General features: G+C 35.5%; 1 protein-coding gene across 2 annotated transcripts in view; it reads right to left on the reverse strand.

The window, feature by feature from the left end:
* Window positions 1-19,724, reverse strand: part of HRAS (HRas proto-oncogene, GTPase) — a 198,690-nt gene extending 178,966 nt beyond the window's left edge. For both annotated transcript variants that reach the window (XM_053720184.1, XM_053720185.1), the window contains exon 1: window positions 19,502-19,724. The gene's annotated coding sequence lies outside the window, so the exon portion shown is untranslated. The remainder of the gene's footprint in view (window positions 1-19,501) is intronic.
* Window positions 19,725-20,234: the final 510 nt, after the last annotated feature.

Consider the following 20,234-nt stretch of genomic DNA (forward strand, 5'->3'; position numbering starts at 1 on the left):
AACAGACATTTTCTGTTGTGCTTCTATAGAATAACATCAGCCAAGTCTTAATATTTTTAAAACAAGTAAACCTTTTACTGCAATTGTTTTTCAATAGTCAAACTCCAATGACAATTTGCCTTATTTGGAGGAGACAATCTGGGCTTTAGTCTGCAGACAATAAAGCTAGCCACTGTCATTGTTTTGCAGTTGTTGCCTGATAAAGCCGATATGTAGCAGAGTTAGCCTTGATAAGTCAGCAGGATACAATTTAATGTTCTGAGAATTAGAAATAAATCTGTTTTCTGAGCTAAATTAAATGAAAATAATGAAAATATATTGCAAAGTTGTTTCAATTAAACATTTAATTTAAAAATCTCAACATGTTTGCTGTCCCTTTAACGGGACCTGAAAGTAAAAACTAAACGTTCTTGATTTAGACGGATCATGTACTTTTCAGAGACTTTTAAATTAATTTTGTTTTTTAAATTGACTTTGTTCTCCTGGCATTATTTGTTGAAAATCATACGTAGGTAGGCAGCAACGCACTACCAGGAGAAAGCTTAGTCTATATGCACTTGGCTTATTCCTCTTGCTATTTGTTTACCGATAACAAGTCCCCAGTTGTGCATTGCTTTTCAGGAGCTGACTTAATAACAATAACATGCTTTTAAGGGACACTAAACCCACATTTTTTCTTTCATGATTCAGATAGAGCAAGCAATTTTAAGCAACTTTCTAATTTACTCCTACTATCAATTTTTCTTCATTCCCTTGCTATCTTTATTTAAAAAGTAGTAATTTAAAGCTTTGGAGCCAGCCCATTTTAGGTTCAGCACCCTGGATAGCGCTTGCTAATTAGTAGCTACATTTAGCCACCAAAGCATCCAGGTTCTAAACCAAAAATGGTCCGGCTTCTAAGCTTTACATTCCAGTTTTTTAAATAAAGATAGCAAGAGAACAAAGACAATTTTATAATAAGAGTAAATTAGAAAGTTGTTTAAAATTACCTGCTCTATCTGAATCATGAAAGAAAATATTTGGGTTTAGTGTCCCTTTAATACATCAGAGCATTTTCTTTTTTGCACTTTTATGTCCATTTGAAGGGACATAAAAAATAAACATTTTATTTCATGATTCAGACAAAGCAAACAATTGCAAAAAAAGTTTTTCATTTTCTTCTGTTACCAAATTTACTTTATTCTCATGGTATTCTTTGTTAAAGGGATATCTAGATAGGTAGTGTGTAAATTTCTTTAGCAGTACATGACCGGAAACAATTCTGCCACCTACTGTTCTTGCAAATGTATAACACAGCTGTAGAACGGTTGTCATATAGTGCTGCAGTTACGTGCACGCTCCTACACTTTCCTTACCTGTTTTTCAACAATGGATACCAAAATAACAAAGTCAGTTATTTTAAATCTTACACAATGGACTCCATTTATCAAGCTGTAATAGCAGCTTCAGGCCCCCGGAATTTAATGCTCGCCTGAAATTCTAATTAAGTAGCAGACGTCCTAAGACCTATGCTGCTTCACCTTTCCACCACCTTAAAGGTGGTGGATTTAAATCACCCTGATCCGATTGGATTAAAATCATCCCAATCCGATTAGCTGATTGCGAGCAGGAGGCAGCATTGTGCAATGTTAAATGCTTGTGCAATTTTTAAATGCGGACAGCGTATGCTATCCACTCACAGTGAGGTCCGTCAGTAACGAATCATGTCCGCCCAAACTATGCTAAATGGAGCCCTATGACTCATGAATGAGATTTTTACGTCTCTAAATTTTCCAAAATGATCATACAAGTAAAAGAGAATTAGTAGTCGGAAATCACTCGGACTGAAAATGTATTTATTTTCTGAGATCTACAATTTTGTCCTTAGCCAGACTAAGAATAACAATAAAATGCCCAGCTCTCTGCTGATTATACAGGTAGCCTTCAGTTTACGCCGGGGTTAGGTTCCTGGAGGAACGGTTGTAAATTGAAACCGTTGTAAATTGAAACCCAGTTTATAATGTAAGTCAATGGAAAGTGAGGGAGTTAGGTTCCAGGCCCCTCTCAAAATTGTCATAAGTAACACCTAATTTTTAAAGCTTTGAAATTAATACTTTAAATGCTAAACAGCATTATAAACCTAATAATATAGATTGTATCAACATCAAACTAAGTTTAATGAACAAAAACATTTGCTAAACATCACCTAATAAATTAATTTCTCAACAGACTGCATCATCATCAAACTAAGTTTAATGAACAAAAACGTTTGTTTACTTGCATTTTTCTGCAATCAGTTCTCTGCATTGTTAGCATGTTAGATAATATTGGGTCTGCACCTATTCTATGCATTTCAATCTGCAGTGATTAATAGGCAGTTAGGCACCCTCACCTCAAGCAGCTGGACAGGAAGATAATTAGGGAAGTGCCTGCTAGATCTTGTTTGCTCGATAGCTCTGGTCTGCTCTGTGTACACAGATCAATTTAAGGCTGTTAAGTTGCATAACTTTGCTGCAAAACAAGCGGGCAGCTCCACCTACTGACTATTTTAATTAGTGCATTGCTTTCCAAAGCTTTTCAATAGCGGTCACATGACTGAAAAAAAAGGTTGTTATTCTGAAACGGCGCAAATTGAACCGGTGTAAACCGAGGGCCACCTGTATTAATACAGATACAGTCATTTAGGCTGTAAGCTTGCTTAAAAATTCTTCCATCTTTCCACTAATTCAGAAATGTCAAAACAATTAAAAAAAAGAAAAACGGATAATTGTACAACATGAACATCTAAAATGGCTGTTTCTCCATTCCATTGGTGTTCAAGGTGACACGAGCCAATCACAAAGCTTTACATCAGGGGATCTATTTATCAAAGTGTCAACTGAAAATATGCTTGAATTCCGTATCGTAATCCGTGATCAAAGCGTCAAGGTTCAGATAATGTTGAAATTTGTGACGTAATATACGATCCCGCGATCTCAATCCGACTCAGATCGATGCTTGCGTCATTACAGATGTTTCGAATTCAGAATCGACTCTATTTGAACCTTTTCCAAATTTTTCAAATATTTAACAGGTACGTTCGCGTCTATTCCGAGGCAGCATACCTAGTTTTCAACATGCCACCCTTCAGGTCGCGGATGCCATAGATGTCAATGGGAGTCTGAAAACGCAGAAAGCTTATGTTCGATGCTGCAAGAGAATGAAGTATATTACATAATAAAAGTAAATTAGAAACGCTATTAAAATTGTATACCCTTTCTAAATCAAACAATATTATTGCTCCACATTTGGTGCACTAGTAGATATAGGGATAAAAATGAAAAATACATTACTACTTATGGATTTTGCTACAAATTTGTCTCTCATTACAAAGCAAGGGGACAATATTTCTACAAGTTTGTTGAAAAGTTTTGCCCCACACTTGTCGCAATAATAGATATAGAGATAAAAATTAAATAAATACACAACATAATATAGCTAACTTCCTTTTTATTTTTTGGGAAAAATCTATGTGCACAATGTTTAAAGCCATGTAATACAAGTTACTCTGTCCACTTCGCACCAATTTTGACGCAACATTTTTTGCAACAATTATGACGCAAACTCCTAAAAAACCCACACACTAGTGAATTTTTCAACCACTTTTGATTGGAATATGCATAATCACATGATTTAGGACATCAGCCAATCAAATTGCTTGATACTTGTGTCATTGATCACTCATTAGAACTTGTAAGTGCCATTTGTTACATTGTGTATTATTTTTTGAAAGTATGCATATGCAAATTTAGAATTAAAGATAAACATTGATGCTGACATCAGGACAGACAGTGTAATATTTTAGACAAGGATTTTAAAATTCGAATTGATGTTTGATTCAATATAATCTTAAACTGATAGCTCAAAGGGATAGCCCACCTAACATTAAACTGTCATGATTCAGATACAGCAGAAATTAAAATCACCTCTTTACTGTCATGCTATTTTCATGGTATTTCTTCCTTCTCTTTAATTTCTTTTTCAGTAAAAAATGTCATCTTATATGCCAGCCCATTTTGTAACACCTGTGAAGGGGTGGTTTTTAAAACTAGATTGCAATCAGCAGGGGTTACACAGGTACAGAGAGAAAACTGTCCCAGCTCTTAAAATATCCATTGATTGCAAATAAATACATATGATAGATACCCTGATTACATGATATATTTGCAATTATTCCTGCTCAGAATAATAATACATTTACACTATATACATATAGTGCTATAAATAAACACAGAGATAAGAAAGACAAAAAAGGAATAAAACAAAAAAAGGAATTTAGGGAAAAGTAAATATGTTTATAAAAGCTTTCTGACATAACACAAACACACGCGCATATATATATATATATATATATATATATATATATATACACACATACACACAAGTATGTGCAAAGATAAATGTACAAATTCTAGCATTAATAATCATTTAAATTAAAAAAATATGAGATAAAAGCATATCATGACTTCTAGAAATACAAATACACATTAATTTATGTGAAAGTATCATATAACAGATTTTTTTGTATAACAAATAAATATAAAAATAACTTTCTATGATATATTGTTTGTTGAGGTATAAATGTAGCTATTTCTTGGACATTAACAGTTGAAAAATAAAAGATTAGCTTTAGAGAAATGTGCTTGTTCATGGACAGTAATGAAATGGTATAAATAAAGTTTGGAAAAACCCGAATAACCGCAACATCGATGACTCTTAGTTAACACCAGTCCGATGCTCCTCGCACCGTACTTGACGCGCGTGTTTTTCATGGCTTTTTTGATAAAAAGGGGGATCGGTTTCAGATCCGTATCTGAGATGTCTGGCGAGCAAATTGACACCGACAAATGCACTGAGATTGACACTTTGATAAATAGATGTTTTGGAACTACATTTCCCATGATGCTAAGGCACTCTTTCGGCTGTCTGAGCATCATGGGATATGTAGTTCCAAAACATTTGGGGTGCCAAGGTTGCTGACCCCTATTTTACATCATCATGGGCCTAGATATCACGTACTGAGGAGATGCTTGTTATGGTACCACATAAACTGCGGTTTTGGCTAATGATGAGGGGTTGTAACACAGCAATTGGCCAAACAAGTAGCCAACAACCTCCAGAGGTTTTGACATGATGATGTCATATTCGTAGAGGAAAGTTGTGTATGTGGAGGAGGACAAAGAAGTTAATGAACGAGAGTATGAAATTTAAGCATTCATGGTTAAGATAGAGGCTTTCGTATTTCTATGGTCAAATTTATGTTTTTCTTTTGATATCCTTTGTTGACAACCATACCTAGGTAGGCTCAGGAGTAACAATGTACTACTAGCAGCCAGATGGTGACTCGTGGCTACACACATGCCTCTTGTCATTGGCTCAGCAGAAGGGTTCAGCTCGGTCCAAGTAGTTCATTGCAGCTATGGAGCTGAATATGGGCTAGATTACGAGTGGCGTGTTAATTGTTGTGCACGAGTGAAGAGGGGTTTATTGGGGGTGTTTGCATGTGTCAGAAGTAGCACGAGTATTATGAGTTGAAAGTAAATGCGTTCACTTGAGCACTATTGAATTTAACTCGCTCCAGGATATTGTGACTTCAGAGCTCTGGTTAACTCGAAAAAAAAGTTGCACAAAACACATTAAAATACATTTAAAAGTACCGTTACGTCTATAATAACAATGTCTGATAAAAAATATTTTAAGGAAATATTGCATAAAAAAGTTATAAGGGCTCAAAAAGATATGAGGTCTCAGGGGTTGGGGGGGGGAATATACATATTTACACGTCTGAATACATGTATGCATGTACATACTGTACTGTATATATGTATGTATATATATATATATATATATATATGTGTGTGTGTGTACAGATGTATTTATATGTATATTTATGTAAGATATGAGGTCTCAAGTGTTAAGGAAAAAAAGATACATGTATGCATGTACACACTATAATGTATATATATATGTATGTATATATATATATATATATATATATATATATATATGTGTGTGTGTGTGTGTGTACAGATGTATTTATATGTATATTTACGTAAGATATGAGGTCTCAAGTGTTAGGGGAAAAAAGATACATGTATGCGTGTGTGTGTATATATATATATATATATAGATATATAATGTGTGTATGTACAGATGTATTTATATGTGTACTTATGTATTTACACACACACACATATATATATATATATATATATATATATATATATATATATATATACAAACATGTATAAACACATAAATACATATGTGCACACATATAGATATATATAAGTGCAATAGCGTCCTTTGCAGTCAAGTAGCTTAAAACATATAAAGACATATTTATGCAATATTCATATTTAATAAAGTGTTATACTATATGTACTGTAAATATTTTACATTCCAATGTTCTTCACATAGTGGAATATGTTCTTTGTCTTTATATAGATATTCCTATATATTCTGACTTCAGCTTTTTGCACGTTGGGTTAGCGCTCATGCAAAAACGTTTTACTTTTAACTTGTAATACGCGCAACAATCAGATGTGCACAAAAAGCCTCCATATAGCAAAGTTAACGCACAAGCAGGAGTGCAAACTACTGCTCCACTCGTTATCTAGCCCTGTATGTTTAACCCCACAGGGGTTAAATACAGTTATATGCAAACAATAGTGCAGTAATAAAAAATTTCTAACACATTTACAGGGTTATATTAACGCTTATGTCCATTAACTAACAATAATGCAAAAACAACATGCTCTAACAATTTAGCGCAGATAAGGTTTGTTTTAGAACGTTCCTTTTAAAATAAATACATTTCTATACATATATGTTTGACTGAACTGATTCTTCCCAAGTCCCCATAAGAGTGTGTTTATATAATAAACTACATATTTGTGTACACACCCATATGTATCCGTGTCTCCAGAACGTGTTAAGGGAAGTGTTGCTGGGAAGCTTATTCCTTCCTTTTAGCTCCCTCCTAGTAATCCCGAAAGACCCCTTGCGCTTCCTGAGGTGTAAGAGCTTAACCTATTCACTGCCAATGAGGTCAACTGACAAAAGAGCAAATGAATACAAAGCAATACATGAATCAGTGAATGCTTTGTTGCTCTCTATAACGACCTTCTTTACCCTCCCAAGTCAATTCCCTCCCTCCACACCACAACTATCTGAAAACATAAGACATGTTCAAGCTCATAAACTACTAAGGAGCCAACATTTGTCTTTAGTTTTTATTGTCCGTGAAGGTGTGCATTTAAATCAATGCTCTCCACAGATAGTGTCTCCACCTCAGCCATGATTTCCAGGATACTTATGAGTTACACATACAGCAGGGTGTGCAGGGAGGAACATGAATAGTGCTGTCTAGGGTCACTATTTTTGTGCTGTCCAGGAAAACATAGCCGAGGTGGCAACCCCATCCACAGAACATTTTGCACTCCGGGTAGGGGTCATACTTTGCTTTTTTAACATTTTCTTGTTATTTATAAATGTTACATAAGCTGTCCAAAGCACAAATGATTTGCATAGTTATACGTAAATTGATTTAATGATAAATGGTGCAAAAATATTGAAAAAAAATATTAGCTAAATGTACTTTATGTTTTGCAGACAAGTTTAGCTGGGTGGTGTGCCCTTTAGATAGTTCCAGGGGAGACCACTGTTATTTTTATATGTAACCATTAGTAAATAACGGTGCCCTCCTAGCTAAATAATTACTTCATCCAGAAGCATACAAGACATTGATAGTTTTTCCCAAACAGAGCAGCATCAGTACTCACTAGTCTTAAAGTTAAAGGGACAAGTATTACCTTTAGCCTTATATTGGCATTTGAAATAGTTGATTTAGCCTATGGTATCCCCACCTATTCTAAAAGTTTCTGGCCTTAGGTCAAAACACAGCCAGCAGAAGAAATTACACTCACAGTGGGGTATAGAAGAAATAAGGTAATAAAATGTAAATTTACCATTGTTCTCTCCAAGTATTGGTCTTTGGTTTACGGACAGATATAAGATAAAGAAGCATGTATATGTACACAATGTGATAAAGTAATGAGATCTGATTATATCTAAAAGCTCAACCCATTTTATGAGGTTGTGGCTTCAAAACACAAAATCAGCCAGTTCATATACACACATAAACCTTAAAAAAGCAAATCTCATACATTTTATACTTTTGCAGCTGGTAAAAAAGTAATTGGAAACACATTAAGGGAAAAACTATTTGCAATAAACACACCAACAGATTGTAAATACACTAACACTGTTTTTGATGCAATTGCTTTTCAATGACCATTGTCTCCCCACCACTTGCAAGGTCAGACTTGTGAACTCAGCAATGTGCACTTCCAATTCTCAGAATTGGAAAACCCACAATTCGCAATGCTAATTGACAGGAAAATGGAGCAAAAATAAAAGGATATTACAAAGGATTTTTTGTACAGAATGTACTTGTATAAAGAAGACTACAATGTTTTTTTCTGTAGGTGTTGTCCCTATCATCCAGTGAGTAAACAGATACCAAGGTATCTGTTCTAGAGCAATATACACTTCCTGTTTATTTTTAAAAAGCTTTTACTACAAAATATTTTTTCAGAAAAAGTATAACATCTTTAACTGCTGTGCTTTTATATAAAAGCTAAGAAAGAAAAAAATTATTACTATGGCTCTTTATCCCTTTAAGTAAGCAAGCCAGCACAAAAACACCATGTCCTCCTCAGTGTTCCCCTTCAGCAATTGCTTGTGTGGGATTCCCTAAAAGACTTGGATCTGAGTGGAGACAAACCAAGGGATGAGGATATACCTAAGCCTAGGAAAAAGAAGTCAGATTTCTATCCCACTCATTTTAGGGGTAATCACCTAAATTTGTTTCAGAAAATGGTAGAGCAGGAGGTTATGGAATTGGGCAGAAAGATGAAATCTGGTAATTTTAATAACAATCTCATGCCTAAACAGAGGTCAGCTGTTAAACAATTAAAGGATAACCAAGATGTAGTGATCAGATCATTAGATAAAGGTGGCAACGTGGTTGTGATGAACAAATTTGATTATATTGGGGAAGCCAAAAGGCAGCTATATGATGGAATCACTTATAGGAAGTTATCCTGTAATCCTGAATATGCATTCACTAAAAAGTTGAATAATTAACTTGATCAGGCAGTTGCATTGGGGGTTATGACAAGAGAAATGGCATTGTAACTTATTCCACAGCATCCAGTGACGCTGGTCTTTCACCACCTGCCGAAGGTGCATAATGACCCAGTCAGTCCTCCTGGATGCCCCATTATCTCTGGGATAGATTCATTATTCAAACCATTATCGGAATGGGTCGATTCGGTATTGCAACCTTTGGTTCAAGGGCTTAGTAGTTATCTTAGGGACTCAGGCCATTTAATAACTATTCTCAGAAATATGAGTTGGCAAGAAGATTCCAGGTGGGTGGTGATTGACGCAGTGTCATTATACTCAAGCATACCCCATCAATTGGGTATAAGGGCAATTTCATTTTTTCTTAATAATAGTACTAACTATTCTAATGAGTTTAAATTACTCTTTTGTGAGGTTGTTGAGTTCCTACTATCCCAAATTTTTTTGATGTTTGACGGGGAATATTATTTACAGATCTGTGGCACAGCAATGGGGCAAAATTTGCCCCCTCATTTGCTAACCTGTTTTTGGGATGGTGGGAGCGCAACACCCTCTACAATAAGGATCACAACCCTTTTGCACATAATATTAATTTATATATGAGGTTCATTGATGATTTGATTTTTGTAACCAGCGGTACCTTGATATTTGAGGATTTTTTGAATTTTGTAAACAACAACGACTTAGATTTGAAATTTAATGGGGAAGTCCAGGAAGAGAGTATTAATTTCTTGGACCTTACCCTTACTGGGTCAGTAAAAGATAAAAAGATCATCACTGACACATACAGGAAATCTTCATCCGGTAACACCAGTCTCCATGCTAAATCATGTCACCTACAAATCCTACATCATTTAATCAGGTCCATACCAAAAAGTCAGTTTTTGCGATAAAGAAGGAACACTAACTCAAATGATCTGTTTGAATTACAAGCTAACAAGCTCATAGAAAGATTGTCTGCTAGGGGGTATGACAAGGAGATGTTACAGCATACAGTAAAATCAATAAAGGAGAGTTACTCGCAAAAATCAACTGACCTTTAAAGGTCTTCAAGGGAATGTAAATTCAATGATGACACAATAGTGTTTTCGACTGAGTTTTCCTTACAATCAACTTTGTAACATTGTCAGAAGGAATTTACCTCTTTTGAAGGGGGGATGATCTGTTGTCCAATGTTGTGGACAATGTTAGATTTGTATCAAAGAAAGCTCCGACCTTGGCCAATATGGGAGCAATTGGTTATCCAGAAAAGGCACGTTCAAATGCCTATCTAGAAACTGTGCTACTTGTGAGGTTATCTCTTTGGGTGACAAATTTAAAAGCACTGCCACTGGTGTAATATAGAACATTATTCTAATTGTGGCACAAACTTTGTAACATATCTTTTAGAGTGTGAATTTTGTCAGGACCAGTACGTAGGTCAGACCTCACGTTCCCTATGGACAAGAATAGGGGAGCATAAAAGAGATATAAAAAATTACAAAAAGGATTCAAGTGTAGACAGGCATTTTAATGGCATCCATTTTTCAAATGAACCAAGGATTTTGGTCAAGGTAATAGATATTGCTAGGAGACCTTTGTGAGGAGGAAATAGATACAAAATCCTCACTAAAAAAGAGTTGTATTGGATTTGGAAACCAAGTACCAGAGTACCCGCAGGATTAAATAAGGAGTGGGATATCAGCTATTTTGTGGAGTAACATGTATAGTAGGAAGTATTTTTCTTCTGCAGTTAAGCTTTCTGTATAGTATTATAGTATTACCTTATGATCATTTAGCGCATATATCTAATATGTTAATATATTATTGAATTACCAATTTTAAGAAACTGTTTTGCATATTGGGTATGCTTTAATATATAATTATGCAAGAATTATGTCCACATTAGATTTATTCTTAAAGAGATAGTTTACTCAAAAATGTATCCCCTTTAATTTGTTCCTAATGATCCACTTTACTAGCTGGTACTTTCCATTACCCTTATATTGGCATTTGAAATAGTTTATTTAGCCTGTGGTTTCCCCACCCATCCTGAAAGTTTTTGGCCTTGAGGCCAAGCTGTGTTAACACAGCAAGTAGAAGAAATTACACTCCCAGTGGGTTATAGAAGAGATAAGGTAATATAATGTTAATTTTCCATTGTTCTCTCCAAGTATTTATGATTGTTTTATGGACAGATGTAAGACAAAGAAGCAAGTATATGTACACAATGTGATACAGTAATGAGATCTGATTATACCTACAAGCTCAACCCATTTTATTAGGTTGTGGCTTCAAAACACAAAATCAGCTCATTCATATACACAAATAAGCCTTAAAAAAAGCAAATCTCATATATTTTATACTCTGCAGCTGGTAAAAAAGTAATTGGAAACACATTAAGGGAAAAACAATTTTATAGTATACTGTCCCTTTAATTGAATGTTGAGGTCTAAAAATGAATACATTGTTATACTGAATTTGTTTGCTACATATTTGGTAATTTTTAATTTACATACTTTTTATCATTGTGAGTATTTATGTATTCATGCTGCACGTCAGTTTGGAACTTAGAATGGTGTATTGATTACAGCCGTTGACATGGTAACCATTTTGGTGGCCTGTTATTGGTTGTGGTCACTATAAAGGTGTTCCCTAATGTGCAGGAGGTTAAGCCTATGATTAAGTGCCACACGGCACGAAACATGTAAGGTCTCCTCCTCTTCCAACCATGTTTTGCACCACGAGTGTTGCTGTTTTTTAAATTGATGGAATAAAGGATTGTATTTTTACCCTGAAGTTTTGGAGTGCCGCCTACTCTTTTTCTTTTTCCCCCTTTCCTTTTCCTGGCCCTCCATAGAATCCAAAAAGGTTAATTCAAAAGTATGATTGATTCCAATATAAAATACAAAGTTTAATATATAATATAAAAGTACCTTGTACAAACACTGCCATATTATCCAACATGTTTCATGCAACATACAAGCACTTTTTTAGGGGTCAAAATTAGCAATAACAGGTTCTATATACCCTCTCTCTTGAAAAAAATATGGCTACCTACTAAACATCAAATAATTAAATTATCAAGCTTTGCTATTACTCAGGGATAAATCCTAAATATACATTCATGAAATCTTATCGTTGTCTCCATTAAGTTTTTACATAAATTACAATACTCCAGGGCTTGACAAACCCTAGAGCCAGGGAGCAAATGGCTCCTAGATTTCATGTCTGTGTGTGTATGTGTTTGTGTAGTGAGACTCTAAAAGTGCTGCCTCTCCCCCCAAATCTGCCACCCTAGGCAAGTGCCTTGTCTGCCTAGGCCTAAATACACCCCTGATTGAGCGTTATGTTCCTTAATGGACATTAAACAAAAAAAAATATCAGGTGAATTAAAGAGCAGCAATTAAACACATTAAAATATTTTCTGTATTTAAAAATGGTTAAAAGCTGTTTGAAATTTTGTTGAAAACAAAGGAAAATGTATATGCACATATCATCCATTTGCTCACAGATTGATAAGGACAACTCAAACAGTTTGCAATGAAACACTATAGAAACATAAAAACCGACCTTTTTGTACCATAGAAATATGCTTTATGGCATGTTAATGAGATCACACCTTAACTTGGTGAGGGAAAAAATCTCCAAACTGCCCCTATTTGTCCAAGTCAAAATTAAACTTCATGATTCAGATAGAGCAGGAATTTTAAACAATTTTCCAATTTACTTCCATTAACAAAATGTGCACAGTCTTTTTATATTTACACTTTTTGAGTCATCAGCTCCTACTGAGCATGTGCAAGAATTCACAGAATATATGTATATGCATTTGTGATTGGCTGATGGCTGTCACATGGTACTGTATGCATTTGTGATTGGCTGATGGCTGTCACATGATACAGGAGGAGTGGAAATAGATAAGGTGGCGAAATTCAATCTCTGCGGTCTAGTAGGACCGAGGAGATTGACAGCTCCTGCCCGCGCGTGATTGGCTGTGGGGCGGGATTGCACATAAGCGCAAAATAGTGCTCGTGTGCAATGGTAATTTCCTCTGGGGAAATTTGCCCTGCCAGAGCCAAGCTGAGGCGGACAGGGGTGCGTATATGCACCCTGTCCGCCTCAGCTTTGATAAATCGAGCCCTATGTGCATTGTCTTTTTATCATGTATTTGTTAGTTATGCAAATCTACTGTATTTACTGGTCCTTTATTATTATTATTATTATCATTTATTTGTATAGCACCGCCAAATTCCATAGCGCTGGCCAAATTCCGTAGCGCTGGGCTTTACTTCTAAGGTCTGCCTTTAGCTCCACCCCTAGACCCCCAGCTGACCAGATATGCCCATTAACCCACCCACTATTCACCTTGTGATCTCACCCAATAAGGTCCAGTCTACAAAACATTGACAGCCCCGCATAAACCTCCTGATTCCATAATCACTAGTCACAAATGTTGGGACATATATAGTAATGATAGTAATGCATTTAAAGGGGCATAAAACACACATATTTTCTTTCAGGATTCAGAAAGAGCATGCAATTTTAAACAACTTTCTAATTTAATTTTATTATCTAATTTGCTTCATTCTCATGATATATTCTGCTGAAAAGCATATCTAGATAGGCTCAGTAGCTGCTGATTGGGTGCTGCACATAGATGCCTCGTGTGATTGGCTCACACATGTGCATTGCTATTTCTTCAACAAAGGATATCTAAAGAATGAAGCAAATGATATAATAGAAGTAAATTGGAATGCTGTTTAAAATTGTATTCTCTATCTGAATCATAAAAGAAAAAAATTGGGTTTAGTGTCCCTTTAAGAAAAAAAATCCTCCTAAAACAAAATTGACATTTTAGGATTCTGTTGTTTCAGACACAGATTACATCATATTGTACCAGTAACGGTTAATATCTTAGTGGAATGAGATGAAATCAAAATAGATTTTTGACTTCCTGTGAATACTACAGTCTGTTTGATTTCAAAAGACTTTACACAAGAATCCCAACCCCCATCACCTTACTGATAACCAAAGGATACGGGAAAAGGAAACACTTGACTGAAAGAAATATTTAGTGACAACAAACCTGTAATAGTAAAGAACTACTAAAGTCAGGTAATCTTTAGCGGTTAGCATTTTTGTCTGAGCTTGCCCTGACAATATGCAGTCACGTCACTGTATTGTTTTCTGCATTTGTCCTGATATTCTGTTAGATAGAAACCAGATCAGTTTAAAGTGACATAAAGGTCAATATTAAACTCTTGTGGTTCAGATAGTGCATGTCATTTTAAGAGACTTTTCAAATTTGCTTTGTTCTCTTAGTATCGTTTATTGAAAAGCATACATAGGTACACTCACAGCAGCAACAAACTTTAAATAAGGCAAATGATGGGTGGCGTTTGACTATTGAAAACTAATTGCAGTAAAAAAAAGATGTTGATTTGTTTTTAAAAATATTTATACTTGCCTGGTATGTTATTCTATAACAACACAACAGAAATAACTTATTACAAGATGTTTACTGTCCCTTTAAGCATTTGTGAATGATCTGAAGCTTTACAATTTATTAAAAATATATTTTTTGCATTACTGACCCTAGATAATTATGGGTTTAAAGGGACACTCAATCAAAATTAACCTTTCATTATTCAGATAGAGCATGCAATTTTAAATAACTTTCCAATTTACTTCCATTAACAAAATGTGCACAGTCTTTTTAAACTTTTTGAGTCACCAGCTCCTACTGAGCATGTGCAAGAATAAGCATGTATGCATTTGTGAATGGCTGATTGCTGTCACATGGTACGTGTATGCATTTGTGATTGGCTGATGGCTGATGGCTGTCACATGGTACAGGGGGTGTGGAAAAAGACATAACTTTTAAAATTGTCATAAAAAAAATTCTACTACTCATTTGAAGTTCAGACTAAGTGCTATTGCATTGTCTTGTTATCTTGCATTTGTTGATTATGCAAATCTACTGTGTTGACTGGTCCTTTAACCGCCACAAACTTGTCCAACAGATAAAGTCCCAGTTGATACCTGCAAGCATTGCCAATCTCTAGGCGGTAATGTGCCACAGCTGCTCCATGTTGTGCTAGTCAGCTGGACTTCAATGCCCACAAAGGGGTTAAACGCATAGATAAAGGTAAGCACATTATTATTTAGTATCAGTAATGCAAACTGATATGTTCAGATATGAGCATATTATTTGTGCATTAAAAATAAATACATCAATGCAAACTATTGCGGGGCTCTGTATTTATTTATTTTCCATATGTCTATATACAAATCCAACGGTCTGGCTCCTAAAAATATACCTGGCTCCTAAATATTCTTAGAGGCTCCTAATTTTTAAACACATTTATCAAGCACTGGTTTACAAAGCCACTGTACAATGCAAATGCAGTTTAAATGGGCATAAAAAATAAAATACTATAACACATGGCTCAACAAACCTAGGCACCAGGGAGCCACTGGAGCCTTATAATTAGAGCCTAACCCTGGCGCCATGGATCAGAGTCCCCAAGACACCTATGGGTGCCCCCCACTTTTGCCTGCCACACTGAAAATTTAGCTTGGTGTGGCTGGATCCATTCTAGGCTGTGCAATCCCATAGGAATAGCCAAAAGTTTCCTACTCCTAAAATTATGGGCTGGCTCCTAGATTTTGAACAAATTTGTGGAACCCTGCTCTAACATGTTACATGCAAGCTATAGTGCAATTATAAAATGTGCTTAGCCCCTGCAAATGGGTTACAATGCACTAGGGGTAACTAGCTGGACACATCTGGCGAGCCAATGATAACAGTCATATTTGTGTAGCCACCAATCACCAGCTAGCTCCCGGTAGCGCATATCTACCTATGCTTTTCAGCAAAGGATACAAAGAGAACAAAGTAAATTTGATAATGAAAGTTAAAATTGTATGCTCTGTCTGAGTTTAGTTTTAAAGGGACAATAACCACCTTGAGATTTTTATATAAAAATGTTTAGGTATGCACATTGAAACTTTGCAATATACATTTATTGTTTATTTTGCCCCATTTTCATGTAATTTTGCTGTTAAATTAAATTGAAGTATTTTCTAATTCTCAGAATTTTAAAGTTACTCTGCTAACTTATCTGCCCCTAATAAGCTTCAATTGATAACAACTGCAAAACAATGAATTCTGTACCAACACTATTACTGTGGTTAGCCTTGTTGTCTGCCGACTATAGTCTATATTGGCTACTCCAAATAATGCAAATAGTGGGAGTGGTATAAAGCATGCCAACACTGGACTCCAGAGTAGTAGAAGTGTGTTCTCTGGAGTGACGAATCAGGCTTCACTATCTGGCAGTCTGATGGAAGAATCCGAGTATGGTGGATACCAGGAGAATGCTACCTACCAGAATGCATAGTGCCTACTTTAAAGTTTAGTGGAGGAGGGAAAGTGGTCTAAGATGATTTTCAAAGTTTGGGCTAAGCCCCTTAGTTCCAGTAAAAAATGCAGGATTACAGAGACAGTTAAAGGGAAATTATACACTAGATTTTTATTTGCATAAATGTTTTGTAGATGATCCAGTTATATAGCCTATACAGCTTTTTTTTTTAATGTATAATTTTGCTTATTTTTAAAAAACATTGTGCTGATTTTCAGACTCCTAACCAAGCCCCAAAGTTTTAGGAGAATACTGATGTATACCTACTCCAGCTTGCTCCTGTTTGTGTAAAGAGTCTTCTCATATGCAGAGGAAGGGGGAGGGGGTAGTGTCTATTTTTTTGCTATAGAACCACTTCCAGTGGGATTTCCAGCTAACATTTTCAACAGAGCTAAACTGGGAGCTTCTAAGTAAGTTTTTAAATGGTTTTATACTGGATTTTTAGATCAGTATCTGTGCATATTCTTCTTTATAGAAGTGTCTATTATGTGCAGTTAAATGAAAGTTGGTGTATACTGTTCCTTTAAGACAAATGGCTTTTTCCAACTTTGTAGCAACAGTTTAGGGAAGGCCTTTTTATGTTCCAGCATAACTATACCAGTGTGCTCAAAGCAAGGTCCATCAGTGGATTGTTGCTTTTGGTATGAAGGAACTCAAGTGGCCTACACAGAGCCCTGATCTCAACACCACTGTACACCTTTAGGATGAATTGGACCTCAGTTGGGAGCCAGACGTTCTTGCCCGAAGCTTTAGAATTGGATGACTAACAAGCTTGTATAAGTGTGATAGTCAGGTGTCCACATACTTTTGCCATATTGTGTATTTTATAAATATATATGAAACCTCAAATGTATTGTTTTGTGCCTATATAGGCCTTCTTTCATATAACACAGCAAGAGAAAGATGAAAAAATATATATAAACAGTTTGTCAACATTACACATTTACTACTGAAAACATTTGGGAGTTTTTTCACCCTCTGCTCTATGTTTAAAGGTGACACACCCCAGAGTGACCTGGCACCCTGACTGAGAATCAGTTCTAAAATTATAGGTGTACAACCTTTGCAATAAAAATTATTATTTGCAAAAACGCTTTATATACACAAGCAGTGCCCTTTTAAATATTGGGAGAGGTATTGGAGTTTTAAAGGTACACAGTACTGAAAAAAAGTTCTACCATGTATATAAAAATCAATTAAACATAATAAAATATGTTTGCATAAGAAGGTTAAGTAAAAGCTGTTAATATTTAAAGTAAAACTAACAGGAATTGCAGGCTTTTGTGTAACAGATACCTAGGTATATTGCACAATTGGCAGATATAGACAACACCAACAAAACAAGAACACACACTGTAATATATTCTGAAATATATTCTTGTAGCTGTAAAAGAGCAAATAAATGAGTATAACATCTATTTAAGGGATGGAAAAACCAGATGAAAGACCCACTGCTGCCCTCGAACAGTAACAGCTACAGTTCTATAAAGAGGATAACAAATACTTTGGAGATGGTACTAAAATGGAGCCATAGAAAGCAACTACTCTAATTCCATAATGAATAAAATAAAAAACATTCTAGAATTGTTGCACTTCAATACATTTCAAAATGTATAATAATCAGTGCTTGGGGTAATCACTTCTCAACCTGCCCTACAACCACTGTTAAAAACTCAGAAGGATAAATTTATTAGTAGATTAAAACAAATTTGAGTACATTTTCTGTTGTAACATTGTAACAGTATAATCCATACTCAGGTTATGTCCTAAGGCCACACATGATGTAGTAAATGCTGCTACCACCTACTTTGAGAACTGATCTGTGATCCCCTAATTCCCAGTACAGTGCATCCCAGGTAGATTTGAGTTAGCAGATCGTATTCTCCTACACAATGAACCACAGCACAAATTGTACAGGGTAAAATTAGGTCTGTGGATGCTCACACTGACAATAAGCAACAGACTGATGACTCAATCTATCTGAAGAACAGGAAAACATATCCATCAATCTTTTACAAATTCTATTAGAAATACATCTGTATAAAATTGAAAGACAGTAAAAAAACAAAATTAAATGTATTTTGAGATCCATCAGAGAAATACACATTGCTGGGCGTTATTTCCTGTTAGAATCCAGCTACATCATAAATGGACAATTAGGAAGTAATCATTCACTAGCAATCAACCTTGAGCAAGTAAATATAAAGCGAACAACTAGTATACTCCATACAGCAAATCATGAGTATATGGGCCTGACTGAGTTACAAATAATCGATTAAATCAAGAGAGCAAGTACTGTCAATCATGCAGCTTGGATATAGTGTTTGATATTAAATGAAATATATTGGGGGTCATAATATCAGGACACAATGATTTTCTCTTTCATGAAAGGTCATTAAAGTGTCAGAAATAAACATGATGATTTATGCCAAAATAAAAAATACAAAGGTCATTAAAACAACAGGAATTAGGGTCCCTATATATGTAGATATAGATTTGCATGGATAGATAGATGAAAGATAAGATAGATAGATTAGATAGATGATGGATAGATGATAGACAGCCAGGCAGATGATAGATGGATAGATAGATAGATGATAGACAGCCTGACATATGATAGATAGATAGATAGATAGATAGATAGAGAGATAGATAGATAGATAGATATTAATCAAAACATGTGCCTGGCCAGAAAAACACCCATTATTGATTACTGATAAAATGTCATCTAAAACACACACAAAATACAAAACATGTGCTTGTCCCCTACAGATTTGTTCAGTGTAAGTTTAGAAAAACTCCCCAAAACAGCTGCCTCTAGAGAAATTCCCATGATGCACAAAGCAGTTAGCATGATGTGAAGTCAATAAAAGAACAAGGTACAAAAAAAAAAGCAATAAACCCCCACAGAGAAGAGAATGACTTACCACAAGCTGGTAGCTCAGCCTCACATACATCAAATACAGATGCAATCCATAACAAGGAAGGGAGTCAATGTATATTGCATAGGTGCAGCCAAGAAAAGTTTTTGTTGTTGTAATTCAACAGATTTCCGATGCCCCTGTCTGGAGCTTGCAGTGTTTTACTCCCCTCTATGTAAGCCTGTAGCACTGGGGGTCTGCAGTTAGCAGATGAATGGGAGGTCTGGGCGTTGCTGTCTATGCAGCTGCTGCATTGACTGTTCTATGCACTGTGGAACAATGTGTGCAACCCACGCCCATGTAGCTGCTGGAAGCCACTCCCATACAGTAGTCAATCATCAAGGGATTCTGTACTGTGATAGGTTAGTGGGGAAGGATCTAGAAGATGAAATTTAAGCTTCTTATTGGCTGGGAATGTTTTCAATACACATGAAGAGGTATACTGCAGCATGAGGAGGACTGCAGTGTGTGGTCATTGTATACTAATCATTAGTTTGTAATGACAGTATTGTATACATTAGATAGCATTACATTACAGTTTTGTGCACATGGTAAATGTGTTTATAAATGTGCAACTCTATACAGTATGGATTGATGAATAGAAAACCTGCCAAGCTCAGGTTCATCTGAGTTTAGAGGTCTGAATTATTTTCTCAGTCATTCTGTATTATTTTACTTCAATAGTTAGTATGGGAGTTTAGATAAGGACAACAGCAATACTGCAGTGTCTGTGCCTCCA

The sequence above is a fragment of the Bombina bombina genome, chromosome 7, assembly GCF_027579735.1.
Source record: "Bombina bombina isolate aBomBom1 chromosome 7, aBomBom1.pri, whole genome shotgun sequence".
NCBI classification, from domain to species: Eukaryota; Metazoa; Chordata; class Amphibia; order Anura; family Bombinatoridae; genus Bombina; species Bombina bombina.